The 22,276-nt window shown below is 35.3% G+C and overlaps 1 protein-coding gene across 14 annotated transcripts in view; it reads left to right on the top strand.

Moving 5' to 3' along the window:
• Positions 1–22,276, top strand: part of ERC2 (ELKS/RAB6-interacting/CAST family member 2) — a 443,424-nt gene that overhangs the window by 73,322 nt on the left and 347,826 nt on the right. The gene's annotated exons all lie outside the window — the stretch shown is intronic.

The following is a 22,276-nucleotide window of genomic DNA, read 5'->3' as shown; positions in this document are numbered from 1 at the left end:
ATTTCTAATGTATTTTCATGTGTGCTGCAACTTTTTGGGTAAATATACCACATAATGTTGCCGCATTAAAACACTGGGGTGATGACTGCACTGTACTTTGAGAGATTCTTAATTTGATTCCAATCCCACCTGCACCAGCTGCCCACATCACTTGTGAACGCATTTTTGGGACTGGATTTGGGATAATTGAATTAGTACAGTTGAAAGGAAATCTGGCCTGGTGTCAAGCCCATCTGCCCCTCTACATTCCAGCAGCCCGTCAGCATTATCATGTGACTGGTGTCAGGCAAACAAGACAGTGAAAGACCCTGTTGCTTCCTGCTAAGAATGGTGAAAATTGCAGGGAGATCAAGTACAAGGTACCCACGTTAAGAGAAATCAGAACAAACAGGTCTGTTTCCTTAAACTTGGCAACGGTGTAGTCTGATTTAACTTCCAGTCTAGTGAAAACACCAATTTGCCTGGGAAATCAAAGCATGGATCAGAATAGTACAAAAGCATAGAAAACTATTATTGGCTCCTGTATATCCCTAAACATATGAATGCTAGAGATTAAGAACAGCTATTTACATCTATGGATGTTGTCGAAATGTTTTCTTTGCTACTGACAATTTCTTTTATATTTAGCTTATGGCTACTTTAGTTTTCTTTTTTTTTCTCCTTTTTTTTTGTGTGTTTTCTCTAACCTAGAATATGTATTGAGGACTCAGTGGTACCTGGGGCCTATCTGAAGCTTGGAAACTGGAAAATTTGCAAGGCACAATGATACATTTCAGTAAAGGTTTTTTTTTTTTTTTTTTGGTGACAGTATGGATCCTGAATATTTTCACAGGCAGAATTTTAATTAAAAAGTAATTCCACCCATTAATGAAGTCTGAAAGTCAATGGATTCTGAAAGAAGTTGCATAAGGAATTAACAATACTGAGTCTTTGATGAGGGAGGATTGTGGGAGAAGTTCTATAAACTAGCAGACAGGTTTCTGGATTTAATCTGCTATTCTCATAGTACGTACAGTCTGCTTCAGATGGATGATTTGCTATTTATTATTTGTTTTGTTATGTGATTGTTTGTATTTCACCTGTTGTACCAGTATGATTGAGTTTGTGAATCCTAATTTGGGTATGTATTGGACTTGAATAAATTTACAGCAGAAATTTGAAGAAAGTTTCTAATTAGCACAGTACTTGAGAGCAGTGAGAGAAATAGAACTAGAGGATGGAAAGTAGATAAAACATAAGCTTCCAAGTAAAGTCCATGGGCATCCAATTAATTGATTAGTCTAAGAAATGCTGAAAGGAGATCATATTGCTGCTTGTAGACTGTGCATGTTTCTCCTATATTTATACAGAATTAGTTTTATGTTTCAGAGTTCCCCCTGGATTACCCTCAGGGAGGCCAGGAAAAAAATGTTTCTCCCTTAATGTATATGAGGATATAGAAGTTGTCTTTCCTCTGGGCTACTGCAAGTATAGAATGGAGTTTACTGGAGTTTCTGCTTAGACATGCTGATATGCCTTGGTAACTAGTCAAGGTTTAAAAATTCACTAGGTTTGCTGTCTGGAATCTGCCCATGTCAGATTGGCAGGAACTATCTAGTAATTTGTAGATTTTGGCTAACAATTTCCTTGCTATTATGAGAATTCAAAGTTTTGGGTGAAGTCTGTGTCTCTGGCTCTTTTCTTTTTGCACATGGTATTTATGGGTTTTGAGTTTTTTATTTGCCTGCAGATTTCAAGATTTTGTAGGGAGCTTGGAAGTGTGATGTGTAGGGTGTATGAACTCCTTAAACCTAAATGTTTAGTAGGTGCCTGCTTGTTTTTCCAGGAATCTGGATTTGATTGTTCAAGTGAGCTCTTGGAATATGTTCTGATGTTCAAATTTTTACTTTTGCTGCCTTGTTATGGGAAGTTGTCTGCATGCTTTGAGGGAATATCAGATATTCTGTATAGTTTTATCTATTTGTTAGAAGTCCAAATGGATCAACTTCTGATCTTCACGTGTAGCTTGGTAAGTCCTTGCAGTGCTTATTTGAATTGCTGTCACTGCATGTAGTCTTCATCCTCCACAATACAGTTTGCCAACATGATAAAAGAGAAATTACCATGTTGAATCATCTGCAGTAGTCTCCTCAGTGGATTGATTTTTTTTTAACCAGTGTTTGTAAGTTTTCATCCTAACTGTGTAAATGACCTTGCTGAGTTACTGGATATTTTTTTCTCTATGCTTTAAAAGTAAACTGGAACTTGGATACATTTTTAATGAATTCAATTCATGGGTTATTTAGTATTCACTCAAATTGTGTCAGTCTTTCTATATCTTTAACAAAATCTTTGTCATTTTAGAACTTAATCTAAAATATTCTGCTTTCTGTATTTTTCCAGGTTAGAGTATAGAGCTTATGTGTTGACTATATTTCTGAGAAACTAATATATTGTCATGTGTAACATACTGTTTGATCAAATCCTGAACACTTGTTTCTGGTTTTTAATTAGTTTTTCCATTTGACTTTCTGACACTGCACTTGAAACAAGTTAAGGAAGATAAACTTCGTTGTAGTAGCAAATTAAGTTATTCAATGAACAGAGTTTTCTAGTGTGTCAATTTGCCCTTACAATGATAGATGGTCAATGCAGTCTCCAGCAGAAAGAGCGCTATCTATGAAAAAAGCTGAACATGGTGGAAATGAGATTAAATGTGGAAAAAATAACTGAAGACTACTGATTTTCTGCAGCTTCAATGCTATATTAAAAAACTTACATAGATCAACTTCTCATAAGCTATGCTGTTGGTATTTACTTTAAAAATACTTTCAATCTGAAGTTTCTCAGTTCTTGAAATGTAATTGTGTACCATTGTGTTACCTTTTAAATCTTAGCTGGAGAAAGGACAAGTCTTTTATGTATTTTGTTGAGCTTTTGAACATGTTTTCCACAAACACAACCATATTTTTCTCCCTTATGCTGTTCCTTTCTTAGTTCTTTCAAATAGTGCCAAAGCTGGAATCTGTCTTCTCTCTTGTTCATTCACAGTCTTTTAGATCTCTCAACATGGTGGAATAGAAAGCTAATGGATGAGAAGAAATTGATTTTGTTGTTAATAATCACTGGTGGGTGGAATTTTTATCAAATCAGAGAATTAAACTAACATGCTATGAGAGAAACTGAACCAACTGGTCATGAAACATTGGCAATTAAGGACACCCTCTTCTACACACTCATGTCTCCAATGGTTGTCAATTTTATCTCCTGAACATGCATGCCTCTGAGCTCTGATCGTACTAGGAATTGAATAGTAAGGGATATGTTCTTTGTTATTCCGGTCCTGCTTTTGTCTAGCTAGTAATTTTTTCAAAGTTGACTTATCTAGGTAGAGAGAAATAACTTTCTTCTTGTCCTTCAGTCTCTACCACTTTCTTAAGCCATTGATTTTTTTTTCTTTTGTTGCTGTAGCAGAATTTCACAATATAACTGCCTTCAAGGATCAGGAATTTCTTCAGACCTTAGATTATATTTCTGGGAGATATACAGGTAAGCAACATACAAAGAGCTAGTGTACCAGAGGCACAGGAATAACTCTGGAAAGTAAAACAACCCTTTTTTTTTTTTTTTTTCTTTGCTTTTATATTTTTAGCAGTTTTGGACTGACTTTGGCATATTAACCACCTGGCCCTCAAAGATTGTACCTTTCTCCAGTGTACAGTCTACTACATCTTTAAACTTTGTTTCAAGGAGTATAACTTATGATGATAGGTTTACTCAAGTTTTGTGTTTGATGGTCTTAGGAATGGCAAATTTGAGGCTTATTGTACAGGAGGGGGAGGAGGACACTTCAGTTGAAGTTGGATTCCTGCTCTTCTACAGGAATAGCAAAGAATGGCAGTGTCAGTAGGGTTCATTAAAATGTTGGGAAATAAGCTATGCAAAAAATGTGATTAGACTTCTTTCCATGTATTAAGGAATTTAAAACATAGACAATAAGCTTTCACAAGGATAGTTAGATTCCCAGCTTTGTGATAGTTACAACAAAAATTTCCTTAGTTGCTGATTCACAAAGCAAGTAAAAAAAAAAAAAACCCAAACCACCTCTGAATAGCAATAAGTATGAGTATGTTTCTGCTTTGGTTTTGGAGATGTAGCCTGTTGAGGAGAGAAGGTTGAGCTCTTTTCCATGGTTTCTGAGAACTACTGCCCAGTTTGCACTCAGTTTTCCATTACTGAGTTAGCCTGAATTCTGTGTCTGTAACTAACTAACCTCACTCAAATATTTTTCTTAATGTTTTTCAAAGGTAGCTAAATCTTATTGATATTTTCTGAGACAAAATGAAATAGCATTTGCTTTGATAAGGGAATAATGTATCCCGTATTCTTTGCAAATACACACACACACACACACACACATAAGAAAAAGGACATTTTTGGGCTGGGCAGTTTCCCTGTAAGTATGTTAATGGTTGAAAATCTGTCTTGAAGCCATAATGTCATACCATGGCATTCTTCATGTTCAGAATTAAATATCATGAAGATCACTAAATATACATTCTTGTCAGAAAACACAAGATGTCTGCCTTAAAGTTCTTAAATTAGTTATCACATGTCTATTCTAAAATTTTAAATAAACATTTTTTTTCAATATAACTTTGGGAGAACTGTAGGTAATATGGGAATTTTATCATGTGGAAATCTATCACAGATGTTTGGTATTACTTTTTTAAACATAGTGACCACACATTATTTACCCTAAGTACCATTAAGTATTTTTTTATTATTGCTATTAAAAACTTGCCTTAGGCGAAGTCCCACTAAATCTCTAGTAAAGTCAAATGTTAAAATTCCAGCAAGTATTTTATTATATATACATACACATATATTACACATGCCCTTTCTATATAACATACAATTTCACTAAAACAGAATCTGAGATTGTATACAGTTTTATATACACATTTTAACTATTTTGCATGTATTTTTAAAATAATGTTGTTGCACATAATTTAAAGCTACAGCTTTTTTATATTTAGTAGAAAGAAGAACAGCACAGCTTCTTTATTATAATTTTAAGTGTACTTTTAAACTTTCAAGGGTTTTTAAAAACTTGCTCTATCTTTGAACTCAGCTTGGTCAAATAACGAAGGCTGCTGATAGGATTTGAACTGCCATCATGAATTAGTTATTACATGTTTTTAAAGTTATTAATGGAGCAAAGTTCCTTCTTCCACTGTGAACAGAACAGATGCCTTGCAGACTTTTGGTGTTTACTGTAAATGTCTTACACTGGAGCCACTAGTAATTTACTAAGGAAATGCTTTATCGACACCAAACGTTTCTTCCCTGAAGTTAGTTGTACAGATTAACAACCATTCTAGACTGAACCTCTTTATTAGGTTCATTACTGCCTCTTTCCTTTTATTTCTTCTGGCTGAGTGCAAAATATTAATCTAATCATTTGCTATAAAGACAATTACTTTCTATCAAAATATCAATAGTGATATGTGTTTTTAAGGTGACCTCTTAAGTATACAGAAGGACTTTGCAATGTTGGCAGTCACTCCAGACACGAGAAAGTAGACAGAACCTGATTATGCTCTAGAGAACAGTTATTACTTCTAACATAGCCCATTCACATTTTGTTATGCCCCATGATATTCTTGCTAGGGTGCTTGGTTGCAATAGTTTCTGTAAGTCCATGTAGAGGATTAGAAAGCTTTGTTCATTTAGAAATTAGTTTCTTTAAAGACAGGATTGCTCTCCATGACAACATCACCAGTAGTTTGGAATCTAGAATATCAGAAAAGTGTCAGTTTCAAACTAACATGTCTCAGAGTAGCAACTAAATACATTATTTTAGTAAGAGAGAAAAACCAGATTCATTAATAAGCTGGGTTTCCTATGCCTTTAAATATGTGGAGGTGGTAAGTGTTGATCCTGCCAGCATTCCTTGGAAGTGTATCCTTTAGAAGGTAATCTGGGGACTATCTTGAATTGCTGTAAAACTAGTATTGTCCCCAGATGTGGAAATACTATCTTTGCATGGCTGTTTGCTCAGTTCACACACTTAAAACTTTCAGGCTGCATGTAAACATTTTAGAGACTAGTCAATAATGAAACAGAGAAATGTTCAATTTTCATTTCTGTCGTAGGTTTTGTTTCCTTTCATCTTCTCCCTAATATCTTTTAAAGTCTGTTCTGTAAACACGCTGCTACTCATCTTTGTGGCAGTAACTTCATTATAATGTAATTAATTTTTCTCTAGCTTCGTCTTGTCTTTGTTCATATAAATGAAAGTAGCTTGCATATGTGACTCACAGATTTGACATGTTGATGTATTTTCACAGAAAGAATCAGAACTAAATTTACAGTAAAGAGGGGAGTTGATTGCCTGTATATATTTTTCTGCTTTAGACTCTCTCCTAAGTGCAAGATGATGTACCCAGAGTAGTTAAGCCATGGAACAGATTGCCCAGCGTTGCTGAGAAACCCTATTGGGATGAGGAGATACAAGACACAGATTGTAAATCCCACAAAATTTATGCTCATAGCACAGTTTATTATGCTTAGAAGTGCATTTGAAAGTCATTTGGGCATATTATGCACCATCTTCAACATTTATCTTAGAATTATTTTTATTTAATAATTCTGTTCCCATTAGATAATCCATAGCTAAGACTTTTCTTAGAACAGTCATTAGAAAAAGAAAAAACTGGTCAGAGAGAATGTGGAAATTTGCCACTCCTACTGAAATGGAACTAGACTGAGAGCGATCAGGCATGTCCATAGTCACTCTGCACAATGTAACACCTAGGCAGTGCTATTTGATAGAAGCCATGTTTCGTAATCACCTGATCCATTCAGGGAGAAGTCCTGCAATCCTTAGCACAAATACAGGGTGGGTGGAAAATGGATTGAGAGCAGCCCTGAGGAGGACTTGGGTGTTGGTGGACAAGAAGCTCAGCATGACCCAGCAATGTGCGCTTGCAGCCCAGAAAGCCAGCCATATCCTGGGCTGCATCAAAAGAAGCGTGACCAGCAGGTCACGGGAGAGGATTCTTCCCCTTTGCTGTCATGAGACCACACCTGGAGTACTGCATCCAGCTCTGGGGCTCCTAATGTAAGAAGGACATGGACCTGTTGGTGCAAGTCCAGAGGAGGGCCACAAAGATGATTGAAGGGCTGGAGCACCTCTTCTATGAACACAGGCTGAGAGAGTTGGGGTTGTTCAGCCTGGAGAAGAGAAGGCTCTGGGGAGACCTTAGAGCAGCCTTCCAGTACCTAAAGGGGCTACAGGAAAGCTGGAGAAGGACTGTTTACAAGGGCAAGTAGTAATGGCCTTAAGCTGAAGGAGGATAGATATAGATTAGATCTTAGGAAGAAATTCTTCACTGTGAGGGTGGTGAGGCACTGCAATAGGTTGCCCAGAGCTGCTGTGGATTCCCCCTTCCTGGAAGGGTTCAAGGCCAGGTTGGATGGGGCTTTAGGCAACCTAGTCTAGTGGAGGGTGTCCCTGCCCATGGCAGGGGAGTTGGAACTAGATGGGCTTTAACGTCCCTTCCCATCCAAACTACTCTATGGTTCTAAATCATATTTCTATCTTCTCAGAGCCTCTAAAAAAAAATAAAATGAGTGGTACTATGTTGTTCATATATAATGAAAATAAATAGAAGGGGAGAAAACAAACATCACTCAAGATTAAAAAACAAATACAGAAATCCAAGCAAAGCACCGAATTATTTAAGATGTAGTTTTATTGTATACTTAGCTCATCATAAATAATGATTACCACTTGCATCTCCTGGGATCAGTCAACTCAAAATTAAGGAAATACTTCACAGAAGAGCATGAATGTATCTTCCAGAACTTCAGCACTCTAAATATAACAAAAATATTGATCTGCCCACTGAACTGTGTTGCTGATAATGTTTGCATACCTCACAATTTATTTTTAACAAATTATCTCTTACTATTTTTTAGTGTAAAACTCCTCTTCTATAGATGAGGAAAATGAAGCAAAAAGTCAGTCAGCAAACTGCCCAGGTCTCAGAAACCAGAGAAAAGGATCTGTATGAGTTTCATGTGCATTCCCTGACCATTGCTAGTCATTTCAGTCCACAATACAAACGGAACTGGAGTTGTTAAAAACCGAGTGTCTTTACTCAAAGATTTGAATTTAAAATAGAAGAAAATATTTTAACATACTAATGTGTTAAACAGGTTTTGTTTAAAACATGAGCTACTAGAAACTGCTGTAAGCAACTATGGTCAAATCACTTTAAGGAGGAGACAGCTGGAAATGAACAGACTTAGCAAAAGGGTAGTTCTGATAGTTGTGTGAAGAGTAGACTCTGGGTAAGAAAGAGGATTTTCAATTGTTAATTTAAGATCAGCTGAGTGCTTGGGGTGGAAGAGTTGCCCTTAGATGTAAGATTTCTAGTACAAGCACTGCTCCTTGCAAGCACCCTGTTTCAGGCCAGCCAGACCTGGAGACTTTATCAGATTACCAGTTCTGCCTAGTGCAAAGCAGTTGGTGTTTTGTGTATTTTGAAAATTTAAGGGGATCAATTAAATTCCAGGTGTGTGCAAGAGTGTACATCCTTAACATCTGATAACTTTTTGTTGCATCACAAGCTGTCTCTTGAGGGGAAGACCTAATGTTCTGAAGTGCTATTTTCTATTTTTCTTCTATTATTTACTGTCTTTTATAGTCTTGTAAGATGATGCTGGCCTGTTTTCTAGTAAAAGGAGTGTAGGTCTGATAACATAGCATTAATGCAGGTTCTAAGCTATTCTTTATATATATATAAAAGTTTTTCAGGATGAGGTCAAAGAATTAAGGCTTCAGTCAAGTAGGTCCTTACTCATGTGCTGAATTAGTGCTCATACTTCTCAAAGCAATAAACTTAATTAAACCACATCTCTCTAATCTTCTGCTTACACTGGACACATGCTCAAATGTGTCCCATTTTTGCTGAGTCCTACCTGCATTGTACCTCGTATTGAGGTACAACTGACTGAGTCTACTGGGGTTTTTTTAGCTTCCTTCAGGACAGTAGCTGTTGGACAATGTTTAAGTCAGGATATAAGATACCATATCATTAGTTAATATGATCTCTTATGGCAGATGCTGTCTTCCTACTTAAAAACATTACAAAGAAATTAAGGCCATACTACTGAGCAAGAGTTAGAGTAACAGTCATGTTGGGTGCACTTACTGCAATTTAAAATTAGTGACCTTCAGCCAGCAGGCATAAGGAATTGCAAACATGCTTATGAGGTGGATCTCAAACCTGAGCCAACATTTTTAGTCTGGATATATTGTCTTGTAACACCCTAGAAGGGAAATTTTAAACTATGTGTAGCAACATGAGCTTTGCCTTTGTATATGCATGGCCTATCTCAGTAATAAAAGAAGTGTATTATAGGCAGTAGAATATGGCTAATAATGTAAACTCTTCCTGAAGTTTCACCTGAAACTCAGTTTGATGAAGGAAAAGTTTTAATGCTAGATTAAACCATTTAACAAAAGAAGACTTCTGATTTAGTGAACAGATGTAAATTTCTTGTTGAAACAGTCTGACCCCTTTCTTCAGAAGGAACATATAGTCTTTGATCTAGAGGACCTGGAATTTCGCTAGTCACTAATTAGCTGATAATATCCTAATTTTATAGATGTATTTATTGGCTTGTGAGATAACCTTGACTATAGGTCAATTTTTTTTACATTGACAGCTTGAGCCTGATAGTCCAACATGATTATAGAGCTCTCAATATATTTGCAAATATAAAATTTGATAATGACTATCAGTATATCCTATCTCACTGTAAAGATTTGGTTAAAATATTGATGAATACCCCCTATGTGCTCTGAAAGACATATCCACCAACATTATGGATATGTTTGAAAGTACTGAGGACCAAATCCTGTTTGTGGTTTTTTGTGAGTCAAATGAGGTCAGTGGGATTAATCGAGTGACTTGAGGTGAATAGGATTAGATTTGAAAGAATAAATGAATCCAGACTTTGTTACTGCTTGGTAGCTGCTTGGTTACGCTGGCTGGAAGGAAGTAGTTCACTGTAGCTTTTCTGTAGATGGAGCTGACTTCTTCACCTGCTTAGCTTATCTCCATTTAGCAACACATATGTCATCAAGCTCATGTAAAAGTATGTTGGTTTCTCTTCAGATTATGTTCTTCTCCCTGAAGCATAAAGCTTTAAAAAACATCAGACAAGACCACTCAGATTTTTTAGAGCCATTTATGTATGATGAATATATTTAGAATAGTTACTGGTTCTATGTGTTCCTGTGACTGTTTCCAAGATTAAGGACAGTATTAATATAGGCAGTTATATGAACTCAGGGGACTACTTACTATAATGCATATCTGTAGGGTTTGGGCCATTGCCTGTTCCTTCCACTTTCATACAAAAGAGTCGAGCAATATTCCTGCTGGTCTATTAATAACACTTCATACTTGTAGAAGGAAATGAAGTGATAAATAGAAACGATATGCGATCTAGGGAAGTGTGAATCAGACATGTTTCCCTAATTACTGAAAGAGGAGTGCATATGCAACATGTTATTATAGACCATAAAGAATTATCGATTTTTTTGGGGATGTAGAAAGACAAAACTGTAGTGTTTCCTACTCTGTAGACTCAGGAGGTATAAAGGGCATATCTACTATCGTATTTATTGCTCTGCTTTTTACACTATTTACTTAAATTTATTCTTTTTAAATACACATTTGTGGTCTCTCCTAGACACTTACGATACTGGAAGATTTTGTATGTAGTCCAAGTTTCATTGATATAGTTCAGAAGAAGAAAAATAGTCTAATAATTGACATAGAGAAAAATGCTTAGCCAACTTACTGCTATACTTGGTAATTGCAAGCAGGTTCTTTTTAGTGGTGTATCACTGAGTTCTGGCTAATGTATTCCTCCATTAACAAAATTCTTATGCTGCTGTTGCTCTGCTATGTTGGCAATCTGATTCCTAATTCACTTCAAACAGCATTTCTTGTGAAAGTATTCCAAATAGGGTTAGTAAAGGGACATCTTATTAAAGGCAATGTGCTTCACACACTATTCTCCTTTAAAATCTGCATTTACAGAATGCATTATTTTCATCTGTTAATAGATGATTAGCTGCTAGATATATATTTCTTTAGTCACACTGCTTTAATTGACTTTGACTCTTGACTTCTTTTATTTCCTGGAGTATAAATCTATTTACAAGAATATGTGGATCTCAGGTTTTAGATTTATAACAATGAATTTTAGCTAAAAGATGTGGTTTTCTTTGGCTCATTATTTGACTCAAATGTTGGGAAAAAAATTCTCTTAACATGCTATCTTTAAAAGGAGAACTTGAGTAATTTCTAAGTTTGTGATACCTTTCCTGCAAATAGTGAGTTAATTAAATTTCTTTTTCATTATCAGCTGAATTTTTACAAGGTTTATTAACTAAAGCAGTGGCCTTCAGATGCTGAACAAGAAATAGTACACTGTTTACTAGATATCTGAAAGTATTGGGGGGAAAAATGTGTTATTAACTTGTGCCCTTATTTGCCACATAACTTTTTGTAACTATTGATCATATTCAGATGATATTTTAAGGTTAAAGCTTAACTGAGTTCAGGTTTCTCTTGAAGTGAAATTGCTTAATTCCAAATGTATATAACCCATAAGAATTAGTTTGTTCTGCAGGATCATTTTTTACAAGAAACAAGTGTTTGGTAATGAAGTCATGCATTTTCTGTGGTAGTTATATGCAGAATGATTCAAATTATGGTTCAAATGGTTCGGTTGTGTCTGTCTTTAAAGTGTGATACTTGATGTTTCTTCACCAGTCATTAACAACATATCCCACTTGTGAGGGAGCTGAAGTGCCATACTTCAAAAAAGAAGTATGTTTGTGCCAACAAAAAAAGAAAAGATGTGTTGTTTCTGCCATGCTTCCAAAGCATGACCTACTAAACTAAGTTTATAGATCTGGCTAATGTAGAAGAGGTTTTAGTCACTTTTATCATGTTAAATGACCAAATAACCAATGACATGTTAGGCAAGCAGTACATATTAAAATTTCTATTAGAAATTACTCTACAGCTATTATGATTATGCTATTATTTTGCAGCATTATTGATGCTAAAAGAAAGGTTGTGTGAAACTTTTAATGAATTCCTAGAGGAAGTGTTGTATGAAAACTGGAGGCATGGAGAAACTTGGTGTATTCTATTTTCATATATCCTCTTGTCAAGGAGTGGAGAATTTAAAAAAGCCACATGTTAGGCCAAGAGTAGAGCATATTTTTGTTTGATTTGTTTGCTTTTTCAGAGTTCTTTCCTTTTGAAGTTAGCAATTGGTTTATAATCTACTGCCATGTAACTTGCTAACTAGAGAGTACTTTGTGGTTCACTTTTCTGTTAGCTTCTGATTCTGCAATCATACCTTTCTTTTAAGATGCTTGTGTAAACTGTTGATCAAAATCTAATTATATAAAAACAAAGATGTGAAAAAGTATCTCCTGAATAGTTCTAATGTTGGCATTTTGAATTACAATGGGAACACGATAGTCCTTATCTCATTAAAACATCAGTGCAACTGTGCACATGCTTGTATGAATAATCCCAGTGAATATTGTATAAAATTGCATAGCATAGGGAACAATATTAATCAAAGATCTAATCTCTCTTCTCCTTATATCACAAACCACTCCCCACTCATGGAGATTTGTAATGAGAACTGAGAAAAGTTAGTAGTGTACTTTAATACCCGGCACCATTCCCAAACATCGCTTCTCCATTTACATACACCTTGCTTTGTTTCCTCTGGAGTAGTTAGACTTCTGCAGATGTGTGTTTTTATGGATATGCACTGTGAGGTTTATGAAGATACAGGCTTCCAGGTATACACAATTCATTCAGAGTTGGAGGTCATAGACTTTCAAATTATGCTTGTCACTTAAGAATGTCCTATGAGTAGTTGTGGCCTTGAAGTGAGATACTAGAATCTGCAGCAGGAGTAGTGTATTAGAGGTGAGAAACTTTGTCATTCTACAGTTTCAAATGTAGTATCTCCTCAAAAAAAAAAAAAAAAAAAAAAAGGGTGGTGGTGCTGGAGAAGGGTGCCTAGATAATTCCTCTAAAATCAGCTGGCACATAGCTTGATCGGTTCACATCCTACATCTAAAGGAGGTGGGGTTATTTTGGTCACTAGATGGCACTCTTGAATGAGGATTGATTTTCATTGTGATTTTTCACAGATGATCGTGCCCTATAGGTTGTTTTTCATTGCTCATTTTACAATGATAGAATTAAAAGGAGGACTACCTTCATTTAAAGTCGATGGAAAGACAATTTCACAGAGATTTTATGGTAGTCTGTAAACTTAATGCAGTTTAGAATAGCTGCATCTAGGAATCAAAGCAAGGAGACTAAAAAGTATAGTGCAGCTCTCAACAGAAAATACAAAATCAGGCATTCAGCCTGAAGGAGTTAGTGGAATTCGGTCCCAATGTGTTAGTCAAGGTTTGTAATTTACTTTAATTTAGAAAAGTAAAAGAGCAAACTAAGATGTCATCTTCCTCTTTTGAATGGATTGGAGTTTCACCATGATATGTGCTCTCATTCCCTTACTGCCGTAACACGTCTCTACACTGCTACTATGTGATTGGGACCTGAAGGGTGGATGGTGGGAGAATATCTCAAGTCATGCTGACATGCCTTGCTGCATTTCAAGATAGGCTTGTAATACTTAGCTTACTCAGAAGGGTTTTTTGCCTTTTGTAATGGCATGGTAACACATAACCATACCGAAGAAGCCAAAGGCTGCAGATGTATAGCTGTATAGCCCATCACATAGTTTTTGATGTATTTTGGATCCTCTGACATGAAAGCCGATATATAGTTATAACTTTCAGGAATATATGAAATACTTCCTATAATTACTTCATTATGAAAAATAAAGTACCTGTCATTAGATGAGAAGGCTATGTAAATATAATAAAATTAAATAATAAGATGCAACAAGATTTTTAAAAAGCTGATTTCTTATTATCTCTGGTAGGAATTGTAAATCTAAATCTTCCATTCAAAATTTAATCTCTTATCTGCATGAGATATTCATTATTCCTTTATTATCTTTGTGTAGTAAATAATACTTAAATTACTGTGTTTCTTGAGGAAAAAATAGCTGGGACTTACTCAAAACAGCAAAAAAGATGCATTGTTTCTGTTAAAAAATGTAAATAAAGTTCAAATGAAGGCTCTCTTAGATCACACAACAGGTCTTTGTAAATTTTTAGTTTTAAAATTTATAATCTACTCAAAATACAGGGGACTTTCAAGATGAAACTAATAGCATAGAATATATGCAAGACATTAAAAGAATTTCAGAACCAGATCCTATAACAAGAGAGACAGAACATGTTAAGCAGTTAGTGATTATTTGTGGGGGAGGAAAAAAACAGAACAAGGAAATAAGCAGAAAAAAGGTGAATCAGATTTTTTTTGTACCCTTCCACCATCAAGATTTTTTGGCCAAACTGCTAGGCGTTAAGAGAACTTTCAGCGTTTCTAAATGCATCTCTTTACTCCTTAATATTTTCAGTACTTTACTTTGTTTAGTGCAGAAGCCTCTATTCTGTAATGTGGTTAAAACTAAACCTCATCTAAAACCCAGGAAAGTAAGTAACATAAAAAACCCAAACAAACTAATTTTAAATTATGTGACAGCCTTCTTTCTTATGTCAGTATACACAGAACACTGGAGCAATAGGAATAGGGATTGCCTCAAACTTTTTTCTTTCTTTTTTCTTTTAAACCTGTGGTGAGCAAGGTAGTAAAGCAACAGTTTAGTCATCTTTTCAATACTGCTGTAGAGGGTCCAATTACATCTTTTTGAAAGAAAAGTTTACTGTTAAATGTCTGACAATTATAATTTAATAATCTTTTATAGTGAAATACAATATAATTATTATGAGCTGGTCAAGTGTATAGGCAAAGTATGATAGCATATTAGGGAACCACTTATGGTTATTCCAAACTTTAGCAAGTTTTTAGCAAGATCTTGAGTTCAAGCAGCACCAAAGAGCGCTACTGCATCTTGCAGTGTAAAGCTACTACTGAGACACAGGGGCACCCTCATGGCTCCCATATTCCTTGTTTCAAAACTGTGTTGAAGAAGCTACTATCCAAAAGAAGAATGTTTTCAGTGAGAAAGCATATTAATATTCTACCTCTTAAGACTCATAGGCTCTATCATTTGTGATGAATTCATCTGTCCTAAATGAGTAATTCAACTTTTTACTATTTACATTTTTACAAGTGATTGTGGACGTGTCAGATAGATGAGAACACCCAGTATACTGCCTGCTCAGTTGTTGCCTTTGCTGTCATCTATTAAACATTCATTTTGATGAAGAATTGCAGTATCCATACTGATAATTCCATAAGATGTAGCTTTCATTCTTCACTTTGTTGGGTTTTTTTGCCTCATGTAGAAGATGCTTTTGGAGGTTTTTGTAGCTTGAACAAATAGCATAATGGTGAACGCACTTGTGTTGGGGATTTTTTCTGATTTTGTAATGCAGTTACACATACATGCCACAAACAACTTTTTCCTTTTATAGAGCTCTCTCAGGAAAGCTTTCTCACAAAGGAAGTAGAATCTATATTCTGTTTAAAAGTATACCATTTTAGCACAGGGGGAAGGATTTTTATTGCAGATGCATTGTTATTCCCAACAAAAAAGTTGGTCTATTTCAGAGCATTGATGGAATGAACACCTGCATATTTTAGAGTCAGAACAATCACTTTGTTGTGAATTATTCCTGACTCACTTGGAGAGAGTCATTTTCAGCTCTCGACTTGAAAAAGGCATATTTTCACATAGGAGTACATCTGGCAGACAAAAGATTTTCTGCTGATAACAAATCTCAGAAACCATTATCAATATAATGTTACCCTTCAGCATCTCAACAGTATTATGAGTGTTTACAGAGGTCTTGGCAGTGCTTACATCCCATATGCATCATTAAGTCATAGCATGACTGGCCAGAAAAAAGGAAATCTTACCAAGATATTGGGAACAGGTAAACATATTCCCTCCTGTGCATTTTTCTTATCTCAAAAAAAAAAAAAAAAAAAAAAAAAAAGGTTCATTTTGACACCAACTCAGATGATAGAATTTATGAAAAGAATACTGGACATCAGGATGGTGAGACAGAGCTTCTGGAAGGATTCCAAATCAGGGCTACTTTAATTTGTTTCCATTGAGCCTTTCAGCAGGAGGGGTTTCTTGTCTCTGTCACATGTAGTTGGAAGTCTGGTGCCACATGCAAACTTGTTCTTCAATTTATTAGCCATTTTTTTCTAAATAGTTTGCATTCCAGAAAAGTCTAAAAATATTAGTTTCAATCTCCAGAAAACCTGGGTGTTTTTTTGTGTCTGATGGAAAAATAGAGAGTTAGAATGTTGCATAAAAGTTCCTGTCCTTTTGCTCCTTTGGAAACAAGGAAAAAACATTATTAAAAGATGAGTATTCCCAGTGTATGAATTTATGGTGGTTGAGCTTCACAGGAATCTTTGATTCAATTTAACATTGTGGAGTGTTAACTAATGTAAAATGTACTTGAGTATTTCCTACAATCTCTTCCTGCTAGAATCGTTGGGCAGTATGACAGTGATAAACTCCATAAATAATGGGAAGTGTAGGCTGTGTAATTACAAATGCTAGCAAGCAGGATTTGGAACTGGTATGTACATCACCATGTTGTGATATTTGTGAAATGCTTACCAGTTATTTAAAACATGCTGACAGTCTTAGCAGAAACTGTCCAGGGAAGAGAAGCGAAAGAACTACCTTGATATATTTAGTTTGCCAGTTGTGGGGGTTATCCATCTGTGGATTCATTGCAAACCAGAATATCAGAGTTCTTGGGCCTATGGCTGGTCAGAGATCTCTAAGGGATGGTTTTCTGAGTCAGTGGTCAGGTTAACTAATACCTGCATTCCTATCATTGCAATTATTGTGGCCAAAGCAGCGCTTGAGCTAGCATCTCCTGCATTGACATGACCTTAAGATTTCCACAGCTGTTTCAGCTGGCTATAGAGGCCATGTTCAGTAATCCCATAAATCAGATTTCTTGACTCTGCAGGACAGATCCATTTGACACCTGTCTTCTCTCCTTATGTTTAGTAGCATACTTTTTGGATAGATATTTACTATAGAAAAGTCAAATTTAGACATTTTGAGCATGAAGGAATTTACAAATAAAGCTTGTTATGTCAGATTGGAAAAGGTTTTGTACATGATTTGAATAATTACATTTGCCATTGTGATAGCTAAATTTACTTGACTGTATTCCCTCCAGGTAAAAATTATTTATTGTAAACTTGGCAGTCATTAGCATTTCTAGTCCTTCAATAGACTGCTGCATCTTAAGGTTGCAGTGACTCACATATTTATGGAAGAGCTGCAAGAATTCTTTTTCCACATGAATGCCCTCCCCTCCTTTTGCTGATCTGAGTTTAATATTCCAACTCTAATGTATTGAAGTCCTTTGTCTCCCATCCCTTTGATAGTGGAATTACTTTAGCAATAACAGTATCAGCCAGTATCAGGGTGAAAACAATTGAGAGTTCTGTCCCACTTTGGTACTCTATTTCATCATGAGGTGATCTTGATGAAGCTATACTCAAAAGTTTTGCCCAAGATAGTTTCAGAATTCCACATTTAATAAGGTAATATGCTAACCTATATTCCTTCTGAGACACATTCAAATTATGAAGAAATTATATGTCACTTCTTAGATATCAGAAGAGCCTTGTTATTTGAAGGTTGTGAAGCTCTACTTCCCTAAATGGTTGGTGCTGTTGAGATAAAAAATTTGACAGTCTCTCTGAATAAGGCTTTTCTATGAATTATCTGGCTCTGAACATGTTTAGAACTTTTCCAAGTGTTACATGCTGCTTGGGATTCACAGGGAAACGTGCAAGGACAAGCAACTGAAAAAAGGAAAGTTTACCAGCATATCTGTCTTCTGGGTTTCTTTGAGATGCTTTGACCCTGTATGTATTCTACTTCCTGCTCCCCTCTCCTTATCACTTCTACTCTCATCTGTACTCAGAGCATAGAAAGAAGGTCATGCCTTGTTCTTGCATCTTTTCTACTGTGAGTGTGGCGAGGATGCATGTGCAGACTAAATAGCAGCTGTTAATGACTCTGTTGTAGGTGTATAAAGCACATGAGTAGCCTTGTGGGACTGGTTGGCTGTCACACCTGTCTGGCTACACAGCTCGGACTTCAGTTACTTCCCAACCTCCAATCTAAAAAGCAATTACTTGGGAATGATGGCTACACAACTATTATACAAACACAAACAGAAACAACAGAATCAATGTAACATACAGAACACAGATTTGAACGTATCTTTTTCAAGTGAATTTCCTGGCTATAGGGTTATTAATAATAATTACTTTTTCTTTTATTTCTTTCCTCTAGACCTGAAAAGTCCTACCTTCAGTTTCAGGAGTGTACCCAGATATTTTTGGGGTTGACAATTCCCATCCTCAAGAAAGGAAAATTAATTTGTTTCTATATCAGTCTTCAGCTCATAAAAATACAAGGCACCCCTTTCCTACTTCCCCTTAATATTTCTGTACATTCATGTACATACATTAAGCTGAAGGAGGGTAGATTTAGATTAGATATTAGGCAGAATTTTTTTTATGATGTGTGTGGTGAGGCACTGGAACAGATTGCCTAGAGAGATTATGGTAGCCACATCCCTGGAAGTGTTCAAGGCCAGGTTGGATGGGGCTTTGGGCAACCTGGTCTAGTGGAGCATGTCCCTTCCAACCCAAACCATTCTATGATTCTAGTTTTTGTCACTGTAGTTTATTTAAACACCATCAAATTACATGCAAAATCTGCTACATATTAACTTTGTGTATTTGTTGTGTATGATAATTTGCATATTTGCTTTTCCGGACACTTCACAATTGCAAAGGTTTCTGTTATCCTTAAGCTGAAACTCAGGAATAACTAATAGGATAAAGACTGTGACAGATATTAGGTTATAAGTGAGAAACATTTTTCACTAATAATTTCAAATACTGACAGAGATAAGTTATTTCACAAATCTCTGTTAAAGAAACCTTTTCTAATGTAAGAAGACTGCTTTTTGTGCAGCCCCTTGATGTTTTTGGCTTATTACATAGACTTCATCCATAGAGGAAGAATCTTGATTCAAACTTCAGAAATGCTATTCTGAAGTGCAGTGGGAAGTCTGCTAATACACTTGTTGCAGTCATAGTGTGCCTTAACTGCAGATTGTTAACTCACCTGCTCTCTGGATCATAGACATAGAGATGTGGATATTTTCATTTTATGTTCATTTACATTTAGTTTCAGAACCACCAGTAAGAACTTATGCATATGTATTTTAACTTTTGGTCTTTGTCAGAAGTATATTTGCATGAGTCTTAAAGTAATACAGTTTAAGGCAGCATTAGGGTTCCCTCATGTTTCTCCTTTGCAGTAGGATATGAGTAGATTTTTATTTGTGAAGTGCTATTATATTAGTATTTGTAACTACTTCAATTTTATGATAATTAGTAATTTGATTTTCAAGTTGGTATAATAGTTCTGAGGTGCTTTGCAGTTTAGGCATTTTCAGAATAGTAGCAAAAATTATTATTGATAGAACTTCTGCTCAGCACTGTAGAGAATGAACATACTTCCCTTTTAGTTAACCAGATAAAAACTGAAAAATCAGATCTTTTTTACATGAAACATCCACTATTGAAGTAAATGCAACTATGACTAAAATATTGATATTCTTTTTGTCAGAGGATTTTCTCATTAAAAATATTTTCTCAATAGTAAGATATTCTTTATGCTTAATGTTAAGTATGCTGTCCCTCACCGTGGCTTTGCAATTGAATAGGAGTTGTTAACAGATACTAACTAACCTTTTTAAAAATTCAGTGTAAATAATATACCATGTGTAGCATTTTATATAATGTGATATTTGTGGTATTAATGGATCTGTAAAAATGTTTTGGGTGATGATTTGTATTAGTTCTTTTGCATGATAGGAACACTATTTGAATGCCTTATAAAAAAGATGGAATCTGAAGACAGCCAAATGTTCTTTTAAAGATATTTTAGGCAATCATTTCATTTTTTTTCTGCAATGTAAATTCAAACTCTGATTTCTTTTATCTGTAAAGGTTTTCTACTGATTCTCAGAAAATGATAGTGCATGTGCTTCTGTCGCATTCTTTTCCATGTTTACAAATGCAAAAGTAATTTTTCTTTAGTGACACAGTAAAATTTAAATGGCAGAAAGAAGAAAGTGGTTGATTTTTTTGTTTGTTTAATTTAGGATGGTAGAGGTTTTTTCTCTATAGGGTACCTATTTTGTATGCAGAAATAAAATTAGACTGTCTATATTTTGCACTAATTCTGCATTTTGCATGTCTTCAGAGCTCTAGACATCTAAATTGTTCTTTCCACCCTTCAAGATTTGAACCACTACACATCCAGATTCTTGGTGTAAAATAAAAATAAATTCAAAAATTGATATTTACTGTGGTGAACAGACAATGCATATATATAGCATGTTGAAACTGTGCATACTCTCTTATAGAACGCCTTGCAGCTGTGGACATATACTTAATATTTTTTCCAGTGCTTTCTTGAGTGAACAATCTATCAAAATTTTGCTAGGAAAAGGAAGTATCTTGAAAAGTTTTCATTATGTTCTCAGCTGCATTAAATCAGTGGTATTAAAAGAATGGATTTATGCACTCTGGTACCTGAACAAAGTAATCTGTAATAGGATTCTTTCACTGTGATGACAGAATTGCAAATTATTATGAACAGCGTAAGATATTAAGTAAGAGACATTTTGTATTTCTCTTTGCTAGCAAGTTCCTGAAGGACGTAAGATTTTAGATCTTGTCACACTCGAGGACAGTCTCACCTAAACTGGAAAACAGCAAGATAAAAAAGGAGGAAATAGATGGGTAAAGAACAAAGCTCCTTGGGATTGTCAGGGACTGGCTTGGAATCTCTTGCAAAGAAACTGAGTTAACGATTGACCTTGGGGGAAGGAATGAAAATAATGAGGTGTCATTAATTTTTCATAATTGCCAACACTATAGGTGATAACTGGAAGCAATATATTGTTTTGTCTTGAAAACACCCTTCAAAAGCAGTTTTAGATGCCATTATAGCATAACAGACAAGCATAAAATTAGTGTGCTTATATAAGAATCTGTTAATCTTGTCTAATTTAATGCACTGAGAAATCAAGACTAACTGTTGTGGGGTTTATTTTGTTGTTTGGGGTTTTTTAATTTTTTTTTTTTAAATGAGCAATTAATTCTATCACTTGTTAATGGAGGAAAGTCTGTCCAGCATGTCTTAAGTGTTATGATAAAATAACTCTGAAGTAAAGGATGGTTTGAAACTTTTTTTTAACACATGGGCTGTAACAGTGCAGGCTATGATTTTTTAATTTTTTTTAAGTGAACCATCTGTTCATGTACTATTGCTGAATAATGAGAAAAAGGATAGAAATAGAGGAAAGGCAAAAATATCTGAAGGTAACAGAAGTCTTCTACTGCAGCTTGGACAGTGGCATGTAAAAAATACAAGCTCTTCACTGACTCTTAGACTGTGTTGACATTAGCATAATAGGGAAGCATAACAAGAATAGCTTTAGAGAGCTAAACAGGTGGTACTGAGGATATTTTGGGGAATTTATGCTAGATTTTTTTCTTTTTTTTTTTTTTGAAATTTCCCCCCCATCTCTGCTCTTTTCTTCCAAGAGAAAGAAAAGTTGCTTTTATGTTTTTGCTCAAATATTCACAGTGTGCTAGATGTTGAAGGAAAATATAATTTGACAAGAACTTGGAAGTGAAGGTACTCATTATATGTGAAACTTGTGCTAAAAAACTTTCAAAGAATGTTCAGTTATAATTTAATCAGAGAAATTTTCAGAAAATTATAGAATATCTTAAGTTGGGAGGGACCCATAAGGATCATTGAGTCAAGCTCCCTGCTCCTCACAGGACTACCTAACACTAAAACATATTACTAAGAGTGTTATCCAGACACTTGAACTCTGACAGGCTTGGTGCCATGACTAGATCCTTGGGGTCTCTGTTCCAGTGACTGACTGCCCTCTTAGTGAAGAACCTTTTCCTAATGTTCAAGTTGAACTTCCTCTGATGTAGCTTCATGCCATTTCATGAATGTTCAGTTAGGTTCT

This window comes from Balearica regulorum, chromosome 10 (genome assembly GCF_011004875.1).
Source record: "Balearica regulorum gibbericeps isolate bBalReg1 chromosome 10, bBalReg1.pri, whole genome shotgun sequence".
NCBI classification, from domain to species: domain Eukaryota; kingdom Metazoa; phylum Chordata; class Aves; order Gruiformes; family Gruidae; genus Balearica; species Balearica regulorum.
The sequence above is the reverse complement of the archived record's forward strand: the minus strand, read 5'-3'. Positions and strand labels throughout refer to the sequence as shown.